This window comes from Balaenoptera acutorostrata, chromosome 8 (genome assembly GCF_949987535.1).
Source record: "Balaenoptera acutorostrata chromosome 8, mBalAcu1.1, whole genome shotgun sequence".
Lineage (NCBI taxonomy): Eukaryota > Metazoa > Chordata > Mammalia > Artiodactyla > Balaenopteridae > Balaenoptera > Balaenoptera acutorostrata.
Window position 1 is genome coordinate 12,715,619 of NC_080071.1, and position 17,421 is coordinate 12,733,039.

Here is a 17,421-nt window from a genome sequence, read left to right on the forward strand (position 1 = left end):
TCATGATATATTACTTGTCATGACATTGTTGATACTGTTTTCTAACATTACATTTAGGGTTTTTACATCTGTATTAAAAATGAGATTTGTCTATGATTTTCCTTTTATGAATTTATCTTATACATTGTTGATGTCAAGGTTTTTATCTTTATAAAATGAGTTGGAACTTTGTTATTTTTAAAGAATTTCTTCGGAACAGTGTGCGTAGTGTTAAAATTATATGTCCCTTGAAGTTGTGGTAGAACTTGCCTATAAAACTGTTAGGGTAAGGTTTGGGGGTAGATAATAGTGGAGATTTTTAATTACTGATTCTATTTGTTAAATGGTTATAAAGTTATTAAGTTTTTCTATTTATTATTGCGTTCACCATGGTAAGATATAGTTTTCTAGTTAATTTGCTATTTTGTCTGAGTTTTCCAATTTATTGGCAGGAAATTTTTCATAGCATCCCCTTTTTTATTTGAAAAAGCTTTACCATCCTTTTCCTCCCTTTTTATTCCTAACGTTGATATGTCTTTTTTCTTTTATTCTTAATTAATTTTGCCCAAGGATTGTCTGTTTTCTTATTCTTAGATATGGCAATCCTCTAAGAACCTCTTTGTAGGATTAAAAAACCTCTTTAGATATGGTGAACAGAGGCTTGACTTAAACCTCCAAAAGAGTCATAGCTGCTGTCCATTCACATTACTGAGGAAGTTCACAAACCCAGAGCCCTTAGAGTGAAGGAGGGGCTTCATACTACAAACATCTCAGGGTGGCAGATCTCCCAATCCACATACCCTCTGCAGTGTGACCTCTCCCATTGAGGGGACACTCCCCCATCAAGAAACGGAGTTTATTTCTTGGTTCCCTTGAACCTGGGTGGGCTCTGTGAATGCTTTAACCAATAGAATATGCTAGAAGTGTCCTTGTGCCAGTTCTAGGTGTACCTTTTAACTGGCCTAGCAGCTTCTTTCTGGCTTCTTGGAAGCTAGTGAAGGGGTAAGAAATGTGACTATCCTAAGACCACCATGCTATGAAAACTAAGAAAGAAAGAGAGAGGAAGACCAAGGAGTACCAAGGTGCTAGGCCTGTGAATGAAAAGCCATCGTGGATGTCCAACCCAGTCAAGCTTTTAGATGACTCCAGCCCTAGCTCTATCTGACTACAAAGCATGGGAGACTCTAAGCAAGAACTACCCATTGGAGCCCATTCAATTATAGAAATGTGAGCAATAATAATTATGTGTTCTTTTAAACTTCTTAATTTAGGGGTTGTTTGTTACACAGCCATAGATACCTGGAATAAGTATCAATTGTGAGAATCTTCTCTCTCAGCCTTCCATCAAAAAAATCTCCCATCTTTAACAGGATAAATATGCATATGATAAATAGAGATACACAAATCGTTAAGAGATTATTGTATATCAGCTCCGAGGTAATACTGTTCTCCAAAGGACCCAGAATGCCACTGTGGTACCCTTCTCAATGTTGACCATATGGACATTGGGTGATAAATGGAGTGTCCACCTCACAGTGGGCCCAGTGAGTCTGAAATTATCCCATATATATTTTCTGAGTTTCTTTTGTATCAGAAGTCAATGTGTATTGTTTAAAGCTGATAAATCAACTAATAGATGTAAATATATTACCTAGTGCTATAAAAGTGTCTTATTTAAAGGTGTAAAGAATGTAATAACTAAGATCAAAGGGAAAAGAGGGCAGCTGCAAGGAAATAGAATGATAGGAATTTCTTCATCATTTACAACAGGAAGTAAATAATAATTAAAGAAATAGAAGATTAAGCTAGTTACATGTTGTTAGATTAAGAATAAGAGCTAATATTCACATAGTGCTTACCTGGCTCTGTTATAACTGCCTTGTGAAAATTAACCCATTTAATCTTTACAACAATCCTTTGATGTAGGTATTATTACTTGTCCTCATTTTATAGATGAGGAAACAGTCAGAGAAAGGTTAATTAGCCCAAAGTCACATAGAAAGGATACAAATAGTTGTAATGGTAGCCACTACAAGAAGCCAAAACAGACTACAAATCTCAAATCATGTTGTTGGTTTCCGGGTGCAATAATTCTGGCAGTCAGCCAGTTTCGTCTGGAGACTCTTGAGTCTGCATAGTCTCCAGCCTTACTCTTCCTTTCCTGATAATTTGAAGCCAACATCCCAGACGTAATGCACAGATTACTGTTCATTTCTTATGGGAGAGGGCATGTGTCTCTCTGCATTTTCATACTGCTCCATGTTGTAGGATGGAGAATTTGTTAGGGCTGAAGAGCGGGAGTCCTGATGTCCATTTTGGAAGAGGAGACTGGAGAAATAACTCCTTTGGTGTGTGGGGCAGCAAAATAAAGCAATGGTGATATCAAACTATGTTGAATTTGTAGCCACACATTCATCACCGCCCTGTGGGGAATTTTTCTCTTTCCTTCTAGAGTTTAAAAAAACTTTATAGTTATAGTGAAGTAAATTCTTTGATCCCTGTCCCTGACATTAAAACAGTAAAAAATAATATGCTCAGGTGCTAATCCATGAGTTGATCTTTTAAATGTCTCTCTAATTGAAGTAAGAAGGATATTAACCCTGGGAAAAGTGTCATGGGCAGCAAAACATTCTTGGCTTTGCAGCTCACAGGATGAGTTGTACCAATCATAGCTTTTTTTTTTTCTCAATATTGTTTAATGTAATGGAAGCCAAAGGAACCTACCAACTCAGTGTGCTTTTTCAACACATTAACTCAACCAGTAGAAGTAATTTCAAGTTCATTTCTGCATGGATCATTTACAGTGTTAATTTGTGAGTTTGAACGGTGGCTGCTTTTTTTCCCTTTTTTTGCATAACAGGTGTTGGTCACAAAGTGAGTTAATTAATTTTGCTAATTAATTGTTGCTATACTTCTCTTTCTCTTTTTTTTTTTCCTAAAGCAATGGCTGTTTTTTGTCATCACTTTTTTGGACTAGATCAGGTGCTTCTCTGTGGTTTTTTAAACACCTCTGTGCACACAGCTACTTTGGCAAGTCAGGAATCAAACTGACAGCCCGTTGGAAAGGCATATCTTGTCAAAAGTCTAAAGAGACACAGAGTGACAGTTCCCAGGCTCAAGTGCAAGGCCTGCCTCTCAGTCTTCTTTGGCTGGCTAGGAGCTTGGCTGATGCAGGGCTCCAGTGCCAGATAGCAGAGGGCCTGAAGTAACAAAAACAAGGCCCAGCGAGGTAATTGGGACTGACAGCACATTTACTTATCCCACAGGCATCTCTGCAAGCTGAAGCCACATTTAATACAGCCTATAAGAGTCTGAGCACACACACACTTTTTGCTCTCTCCCTGCTACTTTCATTATTCTTATTTTGTATTTTTGGCATAGGTTTCTTAATCCACTCTTTCTCTAAATTATCTAATGTAATCTGAAGAGTGGTATAGAAATTCTTTTCCCTCTTGTGTTATAACTCATCATGAACCATCAAGGCAGGAAGCACACCTAGAAATCCAAATTCAGTTAGATCTTAAGAAGTGAAAGTCCTACTGTGTATCTTTGGGGATCATTCACAATCCATGTTTTCAGCTGCTGTTATTGGTGTACCTGCTGCTAAATGAGAAGGACAGACTTGAAACTTTGGTTCAGGTTCTTCAAACTTTGGAGTTAACTGGGGACTTATAATCTACTCAAAGGTGAAGATATCAGATCTCAAAAATAAAGGGTAAGAATGATCTTTCAGAGGGAGTGGTCTGGATAAAGAACAGTGCTATTTATACCAGTAGTAGCGAGTAGGTCACACAGGATTGACTCTCCATATGCTCCCCCCAAACCCTTCTCTGTGGAGGTAGTTTAGAATTCAGTAAATTTCCAGAAGGACAGATGTATTAGTCCATTCTGGCTGCTATAACAAAATACCACAGGCTGGGTAACTTATAAACAACAGAAATTTATTTCTTACTTTTCTGGTGGCTGGGAAGTCCAAGATCAAGGCTTTGGCAGATTCGGTGTCTGGTGAGAGCCTGCTTCTTTAGACAGCTGCCTTTTTAATGTAACCTCACATGGGAGAGAGGGGAAGGATCTCTCTGGGGTTTCTTTTATAAGGATACTAATTTCATCCATTAAGGCTCTGCCTAATACCTAATACCATCACTTTGTGGGTTAGGATTTCAGCATATGAATTATGGGGTGATGTAAACATTCAGTCCATTGCAACAGGTTTCCTGGATCACCCAGATTTGTTTTGGTAAGTTAAGACTTATTTTTACCCATCAAAATATATGATGAGTCAGAATCCAGGATTGGGTCTTAAACAGAAATATGGAGCCCCAGGAATTTTGGAATCTGATTTTTTTTAAAAGGAGAGTAGCCTAGAGTAGTGGGAATCACAGATTCCTAGTTCTGTTGAGGACAAAATTAATGCCAGAGAAAATAAGCTATCTGCCACAAACATGGCTGCTGACCTTTAGAATGGTGAAGGAAGGTTTGGGGAATCTACTTGGCATTTAGATGCCTATGCCAAAAGAGGGCCATCTAGACTTTTCCTTGCCTGAATCTGGAACTCTTGTAGCAATTTATTCAACAGCCATTTCCTTTACTTCTTCCTTGCCACAGTAAGTTTATTTGGTTTAGTAACCAGATGGCTGTGGCCAGTAGGAGAGTCTGAGCCCTTTCCAGTTCTCAGGGAGTGAATCTTGATGGTGATTAGCTTCAGAATGAGACGTGCAATGTAATTCTGGCCACTGAGGATACTTCAGTTGATAGCGCTTGAGAGAAAGATTTTTTTGATCCTTAGAATAGATGCAAAAGAAAGTTCAGTTGCTTATTGTCTCTGGTTGAAGCTGGGTGAGGAGGTGACACTGGATCTTCTGAATCTATCCTATAATTATGAGAGGAGCTAGCCAAAGGACCAGGCAGCATGTTGAAGATGGCATAGGGCACAAACTGAAAGAAGCCGTTACCTTGAGGATTTCACTGAAGAGCCAAATAACCAGCTCCTTAACCGCTCTGCCTCCCAGCCTATTGTGACAGCAGACAAAAAAATTTTTAACTTTTACTGGGATTTTCTTTATCTTTTGATCAAAACTGATACAGTATCATTGTAGATAAATTTTATGTTCCATTGTTAGAATCAAATCAGAAACCTATACATGTAATCACTGGTCTGTTGTCTTGCTAATTAATCCTCTGGATGCTGGTCTAGAGTTATTCACTCATTTATGGATTCATTTAGTAAATGGTTATTGAGCCTTTGCCCTGGACCAAGCACTGGGGATGAAGCCACGGACCAAATCAATATTGTTCCTACTTTCATGGAATTTATAATAGGGCAGGAAGTAGAGATGCTGAACGCGTATAGTTAGAACAAAATTGTAGATTCAATGATGCCTTTACCTGAAGATCAGCATCTACCTTTGCAGGATGTATGTATGCTTAGTCACATCTGGAGGCCATGACAACCTGGTCTCCCTGTGATCAAACTGCAGTGGTTACGGGGCTTCACAGTTAGAGCTGTGGGATTATAAGGGGAGAATGGCCAGCAGGCACTCTGTGCTGTACACTTTTTCCTAGACATTTTAGTAAGTCACATCATGTTCCATCTTTGCCCTTTAGATTGGTTCATTGGTAGTAAAAAATGAAAATTAGAATATATTAATATAAGCATATAAATGTAGTTCCCAGTAAATAGTATGTAAGTACAGGAATATTTACCTCTCATTATTCCTATTTGGTATTTGGGAGAGATGGTGAGCCAGATTTTAAGGAGGTGGTATCCTTCACTAGTCAGACTTTTCTTTCTGAGATTTTCCCACTCATGGCCTTTTCTTCCATTCTGCAAATATTTTTCACTTTGCCCTGGGGATGCAGTGAATAAACGAATGAATAAACATTGGTTTCATTTCATCCTTGAAGAGCTTTGTTGTAAGTTAAGAGTACAGGCTTGGGAGACAAACAGCAGGTCTTGAATACTGGCTGTGCCGCTTATTAATTGTGAGGGCTTGAGTAAGTTGCAAGATCTGTTTGACTTCAGACCCTTTGTATACAAAATTGTCAATAATTATAGTACCCATCACATAGGCGTTTACGGGGATTAAATGAGATAATGCAGGTAAATCATCTGGTTGAGTGTCTGACACAGGGTATTGTTCAGTAAATCATAACCACACTCAGAGATTAGGCATGTGCATAAGCGACTCTAACACAAGCTAGGAAACAGTAAGGCCATAAGAGCTAGAGGGAAAATGCTGCATGAACTCAGAGGAGGGAGTCTCTGGGAAGAGGGAAGGGAGCCACTTCAAGGAGGAGGTGCCGTTTGACCTGGCTTATCTCAGTGCTGCCGTAGAATTGGGCCTGACATTTCCCTCTCTGTTTTAATTAACCTTCAGTTAGAGCGCGCCCTAGCTTTTCCAGGGGCAGACTCCATCTCAGTGAGGGCCGGATAGCCTTCCTTTCTCCTCTGATAGTATGACTGACTCCAAGCAGTTACTCCCTGAAAGCAGGAGCAGAGGCAGGAATAAGGCAGGGCGGTCCATTCCCACTGCTAGAAAAATATCACTTATTTGTCTCAGAGATTGCTCTACCGATAGTGCCAGAACGAAATCCTGTGATTTCAAAGAGCTGTATGACATTAAACAGATATTTTTGTTTTCCTGACCTTAATTCACTGATATTTAAGAAGAGACAGTTGGACTACACAACCTACAGAGGAGATCCAGTGGTGAGGGCTGAATTGGGTACGGTTCATAATGTACTCAGCACAGTGCTTTGAATAGAGGGGACACTCAGAAGGCATCATTTAAATATTTATAATCATAGATCCTATAAGTCTTACTTATTAGTTTGCTGTTGCTGCTATAACAAATTACCATAAACTTAGGCCTTAAAGAACTCAAATTTAATATCCTGCATTTCTGAAGATCAGAAGTCCAACGTGGGTCTCACCAGGCTGAAATCACTGTGTTGACAGGCTGCTGTGTTCCTTTCTGGAGAGTCTAGAGGTGGATCTGTTTTCTGCTCATTCAAGTTATTGGCAGGATTCAGTCCCTTGTGGTTGTGGGAGTGAAATCCCCTTGTCCTGTTGGCTGTCAGTTGAGGCCTGTTTGCAGCTTTCAGAGGCCACCCATATTCCTTGGCTCTTGGCTCCCTTTCTGTGTCCTCAAAGCCAGCAGTGGTGGGTTGAGTCCTTCCCCTGCTTGGAATCTCTCTTCCTTCTGTCTCATCTTCAACTCAGCCTAGAAAATTTCTCTGTTTGTGAGTACTGATGAGATTAGATTGGAACCACCCAGATAATCCAGGGTATTCTCTCTATCTCAAGGTGTGTACCCTTAATGATACTTACAAGGTCCCTTGGTCGCAAAGGTAACATTCACAGGTTTTGAGTGATTAGGGAGTGGATTTCTTTGTGGGAGGGCCATTATTCTGGCTCCCACACTTATCTTTCACATTCAGGAAAATACATTATAATCAGGCCTTTTAATTTTTATCTTAGAGTTCTCATTCTCTGTTTCATTTTCTATCCCCAACTCATCCAACATTTCAACAGATCTGTTTCCATGCAACAATCTTGAGAGCCACTCCTTTTTACATGCATGAATACTTTCTTTATTGTAACTTTTTCTCTCCTCTCCCTTCAAACCAATGATTTTCACACTTACCCAATCTGTTATTACAACCATCATTCTCATATCTGTTATGTTTAGCTTTTGTCCCTACTTTTCTATCAATTGACTTTGTTACCATCCAAATTGTCTCTCTTTTCGTCAGTGTATGGCTTCTGCATCTTGGGTTCTTAGAGACAATGATTACTTTAAGGCTTTAGAGAAGTGGGTTGAAAGGAAGAAGAGAAATGCAATAATTTGGGAAAATTTCTCTTTTCCAGCAATATATTTTATTACTGAAGTTTTCATTTTAATTTTTATTAGATTTTTAATTATAAAATTAATACCTGGGACTTCCCTGGTGGCGCAGTGGTTAAGAATCCGCCTGCCAATGCAGGGACACAGGTGTGAGCCCTGGTCCGGGAAGATCCCACGTGCCACGGAGCAACTAAGCCCGCGTGCCACAACTACTGAAGCCCACACACTCCCAGAGCCTGTGCTCCTCAACAAGAGAAGCCACCGCAATCAGAAGCCCGCGCACCGCAACGAAGAGTAGCCCCCGCTCGCTGCAACTAGAGGAAGCCCACGTGCAGCAACGAAGACCCAACACAGCCAAAAATAAATTAAAAAATTAAAAAAAGTAAAATTAATACCTGTTCATTCTAACAGTTGATGCAATATTAAACGTATAATAAAATAGGTAATAACTAGTCCTTGACCCCGGTAATCCCATGCCTGGTTAATGAAAGTTAACAGTTTGTATATCCCATGTATCTTTTCATCCCTTTCTCTATGCTTATATTACATATACAAATAAATAGAATCTTTTCATTTTCATTTGCTGTAATGGGTTGAATTGTATCCCTTCAAAATCCATATGTTGAAGTCCTAACCCATAGTACCTCAGAATGTGACCTTATTTGGAAATAGAGTCATTGCAGATGTAATTAGTTAAGATGAGGTTGTTAGAGAGGGCCCTAATCCAATATGACTGGTGTCCTTATAAAAAGGGGAAATTTGAACACAGAAACATGCATACAGGGAGAATGCCATGTGAAGGTCAAGGCAGAGAGTAGGGTGATGCTTCTATAAGCCAAGGAACACCAAAGATTGCCAGGAAAGAACCAGAAGCTAGGGAAGAGGCCTAGAACAGATTTTCTCTCACACAGTTCACAGAAGGAACCAACCCTGCCAATACCTTGGTCTTGGACTTCCAGTCTCCAGAGCAATCAGACAATACATTTCTGTTGTTTAAGCTACTCTGTTTGTGATACCTGGTTACGGCAGCCCTAGCAAACGAATACATCTGCTTTATGAATGTGGGATCATATTTTACAAGTAATTTTGTGATGTGCTTTGTTCACTTAACAACACATCATGTACATCTCTTTAGGTGGCATATTTTAAAGCAAGGGTATTTTCATGCTCTGGACAGGAATGTCGAATGGGCCTGGAGCTGCTCAAGGCTCCTTTTCTCAATCAGAATTGGATCTGGTAAGCAGTATAAGTCATGGAATAGTTTCATTTGTGGGAAGTGGACGAACCTGGGTGCTGGCATAGCAGGCGGGGACTCAGAGTAGCCCCTTACAATCTAACTCCTGCAGTCCCCTCATGCACCAGCACAGAACTGGACTCAAAAAGGAAAAAAAATTTCCCTCACACTCGTTGTTCATATGTGATACCACAACATAAGCACTGGCTGAACAGATAGGTCCCTGTTAAATTTTTAGGGAAAGCAATATCAAACAAATAACGAAACACATGTGAAGACTTCAGTAGCTTTGATACTCTAGGAATTCCTCTGACTTTTTGCTGCTTCAAGTAAAACCAACCCACCATGCTGAGAATGTAGGACTCCAATGGTGAAGATGCAGTAGTCTCTTTAGCTGAGGGATTCTTAACCTGGGGGAATTAAAACCTCATGTAAGTAAGTGGCTGAGGAATTTATCCTTATGAATGTTTTTAAGATGGATGCGGGTGTGCAGGGAGTGGAGTGAGGATGGTTTGGATTCCCAGGGGAAACGGTAATGTCTATAGCCAGTTTCTACTAACCATAATTTCCATGGTGTCTAAATAATGATCAAATTTTGAGTGAATTCTAGGCCACAGCAAATAGAACACTGCTCTCAGGGCATTTTGTATGCCTTCTAGGGCCAGCCTTCCAGAAATTTTAAAAGTGTGTATGGCAAGTAGCATGCCAGGAATTCCCTACATATTCATGCCATTCTTGGAGTGATTTATCCATGAAATGAAGCAGCAATGGAAAGCTAGGCAGATATTGCTTCCTTTTAAGGTCACTGGTTCATAGCAAAGCACACTGTGTATGGAGATTGAAATAGGAGGGTTTATTTAGGGAGAAGACATTATGCTTATTTTGCTAATCTATCAGGTAATATTTCGTTTTGCCTAAAAATGGTAGGAATTTAGTCCTACTGAGTTGTCAGCAAAATATGAGAATATCTAAGACTATTCTCACCTTGAGTTATATTTCTTAAGTTGATGTTTAATTATTTTGACATTTCTGTTTACATTTCAGCTTTAAATTTATTTTATCTTTCAGACTTTTCTAAATCCCAAGTATAGCTTTAGGCCATAATAATCACTTCATTAACAGAATGGGCTCATTACTGGTCAATGTTTTGTTTAAGATATTAAAGGATATCTTTTACATAGTAGCATACAGCTCCTGTGATAATACATACTTGGCCACATGAGCAGAATAAAATGAAATTAGATGATTATACTTAATTAAATCAAGCTATAGGCCCAAACCAAACAAACAAAAAGTGATAACTTTATTTCTCTATTTTAATTTCCTTGGGGTCTTGTATGTGGGAGATAATTTATTATATGGGGCCTTCAGACTGATGCTTGTGGCTTCTGAACCATAGATCTGGTTTCCTATAGGGAAAGGGAGAAGGGTGATTACCTTATAAGGAGAATAGTGCCAAGGGGCTAAGAGAACACAGGTGCATCTATGCCTGAGCCAAACTAAATCTTTTTCAGCCTGAAGATTTTCAAAATCTGGGTTTATGTTGATTTTCTTTCTTATATCATCAACCTATAATGATGGGAAAACAAAAGGTACATAATAATTTGTGCAGTGGTAGTCCTTATTTGTCTCCAAAATTATATAACTGTATAATTTTTACTTCTTAGCTCACTTAGCCTATGGAGATATTATTTCACGAACAGTGCTAAGAAAATTTAAGAGAAATTTTGGCATAAGGACAATTACAAGGAACCAGTTCAACTATTTTGCATGGTGCTTAGAATTCAAGAGTGGCACATGAGCCACAAATGCAATTTTGGGTTGATTAAAAATTTGCCAAACCCTGAAAGAAAAGAAAATTCTTTCCATAGATAACTATAGATATGAAGGCATGTATATGAATGCAGTGGTGTGAAGGAAACTTTTAAGGAAAGGAATTCTATTTTGCCTTAGAAGATAATGAGAGAACCCAGTGGTATAAATCTGTAGTCAGAAAATTTGAGACTGTCACATTATTCATCTTTCCATTTCCCAGAATATTTTATTCCCTTTACTTATTCCTTAAAAGTAGAATGAGGATGAAATAGGGGCAAGTGCCAAGGAAGAGAGTTACTTGGATTTCATCTTTTCCAAGATTACTTATAATATTCTCTGCTTTCTGCTTTATACTAAAATAATTAATTTTTAAAAATAATATTTGGGAGAATGTAACATCCTAGTAAATAATAGCTTTCCCTTCCTAATCCATGAATATTAGTTAATATAAGCTAATGGCTATACAATATATATAAAATATAAAATAGAAGTTTATTTTTCTTTTGTTTCATAGTCTGGTATGGTTCAACGTGGGGCTCTGCTCCATGTGGTCACTCAGGAAACCAGACTCATTCCCTTGTGTGGCCCCACTATCTTCTAGGACCTTGTTGTCCTCTGCATTCAGCTACACATGTGGGGAAAGTGAGAGAATGTGGAGAAAGCATATCCACTCTCAACTGCATTGCCCCAGAGGTGATGCATGTCACTTCTACCTACATTTCATTGTCTGGAATCAGTCCAGTGATGCTGTCTGACTACAGAGCGGCTGGGAAATATAGTCTGGTGGTGGAGCCAGAAGAAGAAGAAGAAGAGAACTCTCTGCCACAATATGCAATAATTTTCAAACAAATATAAGGAAATAAGATAGGTTTGATGCTAAAAGCAGTATAAAACATATTAATATTTACATTCGTACAGTGCTTATTATCATGCATACCAAGTTTCTTTGTACCATAGATTCGTTCATTTATTTACGCAACAAATGTTTATTGAGTGCCTACTATGTGCCACTTTGCTAGACACTCTAGTATGGTGGTGAGCCAGGTAGCCATAGTCCCTGAATTTATCAAGTTATCAGTTTAGTGGTAGAGACATATATGCTAATTAATGTTTCATTTCAAAATATCCAGAGGCAATTTTGCAGTACTTCTGGGTAGTACAATGCCACATAAAGAATGTTTATTGTTTCCCTTCAAGTCTGTCTTCATCATGTCTCATAATAATTTCTTAGTTACTTAATTAATATGCCTTTATCTGTCAGGTATAATAAGTTTCAGAGTATCTAGTGAATCCTAGTATTTATTCCCTAGAGATGGTTAGTGGAAATGGAGGGCTGTCTTTATTCAGAGTTGGGTTTGAGCCAATTCTATCATTTTATAACCCTTGATAAGTGTTTTTAAATGAAAATCCTTTTATTCCATTCCTTTTATACTTTTACCATGAAGATATTTTTTAAAAGTTCCTATTTTGCAACTTGGGCCTCTCCTCCAACAGAACTACTTCGAGAGGTGAGTAACTTGAATTGCTGGAACAGCCTAGTAGAAGTTCTGGCGGAGAGGTGGTGAGAACAGAGTCTGTCTGGGAATGGGCTGACTAGCCTCTCACCCCAGGACAGGCTCTCAGAAACCTCACGTTGCTGACTCTGCCCCGGACACAACCAGCCACAACCCGCTTAGGTAAGATCTTCTCAAGGAATGCCCAAGCATGAGAAGGGATTCAGTGCATTTTTTCACAGCCTTTGATTATACTACATTTCACTGATTACACTATCAGAACAGGGAAGGCTATATTAGGCCAGTTAGAAACACAAGTTCGGGAATGTCCTGGTGGTTCAAGTATCTGGTGCCTTTTATTTTTGGAGGCACACAGATACGAAAAGGCATCCTTATGTAACTATGCCATGTGAGAAAGATTGCAGTTTCTCACAGACCCTTCCTGAATGTGTCCTGGCTCTCCAGGGCTGAGAGGGCTGGGGATGGCAGTGGAGGCAGCTGTAATCTTGAGTTCAAGATTAATTGAAGAGCCACTGGTCTCATTTGAGGCTACTTGATCTCCCTGGAGGCCCCAGCGGCCTGGGGGCGAAATTGAAATCTGTGGAGATTGCTAGAGAATGTTCTCTCCAGGACCAAAAAATAATCTAAATTTACAGTAATTCTTTCAGAAGAAAAATAATCCCAAGGGCATTTGATCTTTCCCTGTGTACAATTGTAACCCCCATGAAATTTTAAAAAATCTTGACTATTAAGAATTCAGTGAACCCAGACTTTGCTGATGTTCACAGCTGACACTGAGTTCAAGCAAAATAACCAAACCTTAGAAAAAAGAAGGCACAAATGACCTCAACATGGAGCTGACCCCCTTTTTCCAGAAAAGAAGCCAGAAATGATTGAAACTCTAGTCTAACTATTAACATTTCATTATGAGCTTTCCTCTCTGACATATGGGAAATATCATTTATGAGTAGATGCCAGTCCATAAGGAATGAAACAGACTGTCTGTGGAATATTAAAGGGATATGACTATGTCTGGTATTAATTGACATATTTTTGAGATACATCTCAGCTCCAGAGAAATAATTTCTTTCTGTAGCTTCTAGAGTTGCAGCTCACTTTTATTATGTTATGGGTATATGGGTACACACACACACACACACACACACACACACACACACACTACAATTTATTTAAGTTATGGAAATGGAAAATTCAGTATTTGGGTGTTTGAAAGATGCTTCCGGTGAAAAAGTTAAATTTCTTAGATATTTCTTAGGTATTTTGGGGAAAATCAATCACATGATAAATTGTTTCATACAGCTTGCCAACTTGCAACTACTTCTATCAGAAATTAAATGATAAAACTTTTCCATTGGAATTTTTATCTTGCTGAAAAGAATTCCCCATTTTCTATTTGTGAACAGCAGCTCTTTTTCAAATCTAAAGTAAAATTCAGAATAAAGCCCTTTTGAGAGTGAAGAGACTAAATATTATTTGATATAAATATAGTTGCTGTTCTTGTTCAAACATAGAATATTAAAACAAATATTTGTCCAATATTTCTGGGCCCCTAAAGTTGTGAGTTTTTCTCAGGCTATAGATTATCACCATCAGCAGCAGCAATTGGGGCATAAAGGAGAAAAAAATAGAGGGGGGCAAACAGGTGGTTTGTTATTTTTTGTGTTCTTAACTTTTTCTTTTGCAGAATTGACTACTCTTTGACTTCTTGAGTGATTTCTCTTTTTTGGAGGCACACATTACATGATTCTAATCTTAGTTAGAAATTTTATTACTTAAGATAGTTTTTAGGAATTTGTTTGCTGTAACCATTCTTCTTAGTAGATGAGTACTGTCCATGGTTCTTTAGAAGATACTTCATAGAAAAATAATTCTGATATGTTCTATGGTGTGTGATGTATATATGTGAAGTGTGTGTATGTGTGTATTGCATGTGTGTGCAGTTTCCATGGGCTAAAACCCAGAAGTGGAACATATAATTTTTATTTACTGATGTTTAATGTCTGCCAGGGGGATGACCAAATCTTCTGAATTATGAACTCTTGTCTGTAAGTTAAAAACATTTGTCAAAGATTGTAGAGCTTTTTATCAAATGCTCCAATATGTAGGCTTTTTGCTTAGCTGATTAGTCATCTGAAAATCTAGTCAGGAAGGTCATCTATCATAATCTCTGCTGGTGGGCCTGAACATGAAACTTGTCCCTCCATCTGGCACTCTCTTGCCCCCAGATTCAGGTAGGGTTATCCATTTTCAACAAGCTTCTTGAAGGAGTCAGTGGAGTAGGGTCTGGATTTAGAGCTGAAGACTTGGTTTTGAGAATTGCATCAACATTTTTATTATTTGTATATTTTAAAAAGCATATTTACTTTTTGTCATTTAATAGCTTCTAATCTTTTTATAAATCATGGATAATGATAACCTACTGTACACAATTTTATCAGGAGTAAATAAAAAAAGGGGCAAACTACTTTCTTATAAAGTTCTCAAGAGATGCTAGGTGTTATTTTTTGTCTCAGAATTTAAAATCACATGTTCCACTTGCCCTGTTCTTCAGTTCCTATTTATACAGTGAACAGAGATATATTGAATCTCTACTAAGTGTCAGATCTTGGTCAGGTACTAGGGTGGGGTGATCACACCTGGAGGTCCTACCTGGAGCTAATAGCTCAATGGGAAATCTGACTTTAAAGAAATACATTAACAACTGTGTAATCATGCCTGGTGATAAAAGCTGAGGTGGAAGAGTACTCATTTCTAGAAGAAAGTATAATGGAGATTGAATTTGGATTATAGGTCAGGCAGGGCCTGCTTGAAGAATTGATGGCCTCTTGATGTTGGATTTTAAGGAAAAGCTGTGTAGGTGAAGAGGGGGTCAATATGTCTTCTCAGCAGGGAGTAGCTGTAGGGCTGGAGTAGGGCTGTTACTCTGGGGTGGGAAACAAGGCAAGTGTGCTGAAGGAGTTGAGTGATGGCCAGTGTGACTGGAGGGTAGAGAACTGGGTATGGGGGTGGGGTGAATGATGGAGGATAAGGCTGGAAAGGCAGGCATGGGCTACACCTTATAAAGATTTGTGTTTTATTGCAAATTTGGTTGGATGCCGTTAAAGTGTTTGGAGCAGGTGAGTGGCATGAGCTGATTTATGTTTTAAAGAGTGTAAACCCAAAGTAATAAGCCATATCATCAGCCATGCCTTTAATAACTCTTGATGACTCTTATAAAAATATACTCATCATAAACATTCAAACAATTTATAAAAGTACATAAAGGAAGGCAAAATTCATTGTAGTCAGTTACACTAATTGGCTCAATCAATTCCCTATTATGACTTTTAGCTGTTTCTGATTTTTTGCTAACACACTGATGTGGTGGGCACCCTTGTACATAGATATATTTCATATATGTGATTATCTCATTAAAGCAAATGTTGAAAAGGGAAAATGCTGGATTAAAGAATTTGTACATTTTAGGGGGCTTCCCTGGTGGCGCAGTGGTTGAGAATCTGCCTGCTAATGCAGGGGACACGGGTTCGAGCCCTGGTCTGGGAAGATCCCACATGCCACGGAGCAGCTGGGCCCGTGAGCCACAATTGCTGAGCCTGCGCGTCTGGAGCCTGTGCCCCGCGACGGGAGGGGCCGCGATAGAGAAAGGCCCGCGCACCGCGATGAAGAGCGGTCCCCGCACCGCGATGAAGAGTGGCCCCCGCTTGCCGCAACTGGAGAAAGCCCTCGCACGAACCGAAGACCCAACACAGCCAAAAATAAATAAAAAAAAAAAGAATTTGTACATTTTATATTTTCGTGCATATTGCCAGTCATTTGGAATTTACTTTAGAGAATCATGTGAAGAAGAATCAGAATTTTTTTTTTTTCTAAATGAATAGCCAGTTGTCTTATTCACTGCAAAAATAGGCTGGGATTTTAAAGCAACACAAACACTAATTTTACTCTTTGCAAACTTAAGGCTGGTTTCTCTCATTCCTTTGTTTTATCTGTGTACATGTCAGTTTCTCTTTCTGAACCGTAAACTCCTTTTAGTGATAGAAATGGTTGTATTGGGCCACACGAAGCTTCTGTTCCAGCTGGGCTATTTACTAGCTGCAGGACCAAAGACAATGGGCTATTACAGTGGCTGTAATTTAGCTTTAAAATACTCTAGCATGGACGATAATATGTGTGAGTGAGTGAGTGTAAATTAGTTTTAATTCATGCCTAGTTAATATTTGAAGTAACTTAATCCAGAGTACACATCAGAAGGCTGCTTAGTTAGCATTAGTTAGCATTTGAAAGACTCTAATCAGGACTTCACTTTCTGAAGGCCATGGGTATAAACCTTCAACTACTGCTATCTCAATCTACATTAGAGGGTTTTCAATGAACATAAGAACTGCTGGAAATTTTATTTCATTGGTGAAACATGTAGTGTGCCAGATATGTGGGTTAGTTAGAAAACTTGTGTAGACCCTTGGCATCTCCACCCTTGCTGCACAATTAGAGGCACCATGGCTCCAGATATTTTCTGTCTTCTGTTCAAACCTGGTGCACCTGATCCAAACAGAAACTCAGCTGAATTCTGCTTGTGTGATTGTGTCACCACTTGCCCCATGTGGCTGTTTCTTTGGTGGGTGTAAGTTGCATGGAGCTGGGACAGGACCAAGCTTCCAAGGATAGGTTTACATTGCTGAATTCGGTCTGAGATTTGCTTTCTTTGTACCATACAGTAACCTGGAACAAGACTATGGGGGAGAAGCCCTGCTGTCTTCCAGATATCCACCAAAGGGAATTTGCTAGATGTGCGGGCCAGTTCACATCACTAGGAATGCCTCGGAAGTCACTTTTTTCCCCTCTTTTTACAAAAATGTTCAGCCAAGGGACTTTCAGTGATTCCTCCTAACTGCTGGGTCCCCTTGAGCAGTCTCTGGGCTGAATTGAGGTTGGTCACAAACTTTCCCTGTGCCCATACCTTTCTCAAGATAAAAAGCTCATACCCAAAATAGTGGCAGATAGTGCAAATATTACTACAGTTTTTCATGGGGAG

The 17,421-nt window shown here is 39.0% G+C and overlaps 1 long non-coding RNA gene across 2 annotated transcripts in view; it reads left to right on the forward strand.

Moving 5' to 3' along the window:
- The window catches only part of LOC103006690 (uncharacterized), a 334,380-nt gene that overhangs the window by 87,553 nt on the left and 229,406 nt on the right, over positions 1-17,421 (forward strand). The window contains exon 4 of one of the 2 annotated variants that reach the window (XR_451077.2): positions 7,893-8,286. The exons of the other annotated variant lie outside the window; for it this stretch is intronic. This is a non-coding gene — a long non-coding RNA (uncharacterized LOC103006690). Of the gene's footprint in view, positions 1-7,892; positions 8,287-17,421 lie in introns of those variants that run through there. 2 annotated transcript variants of the gene reach the window in all.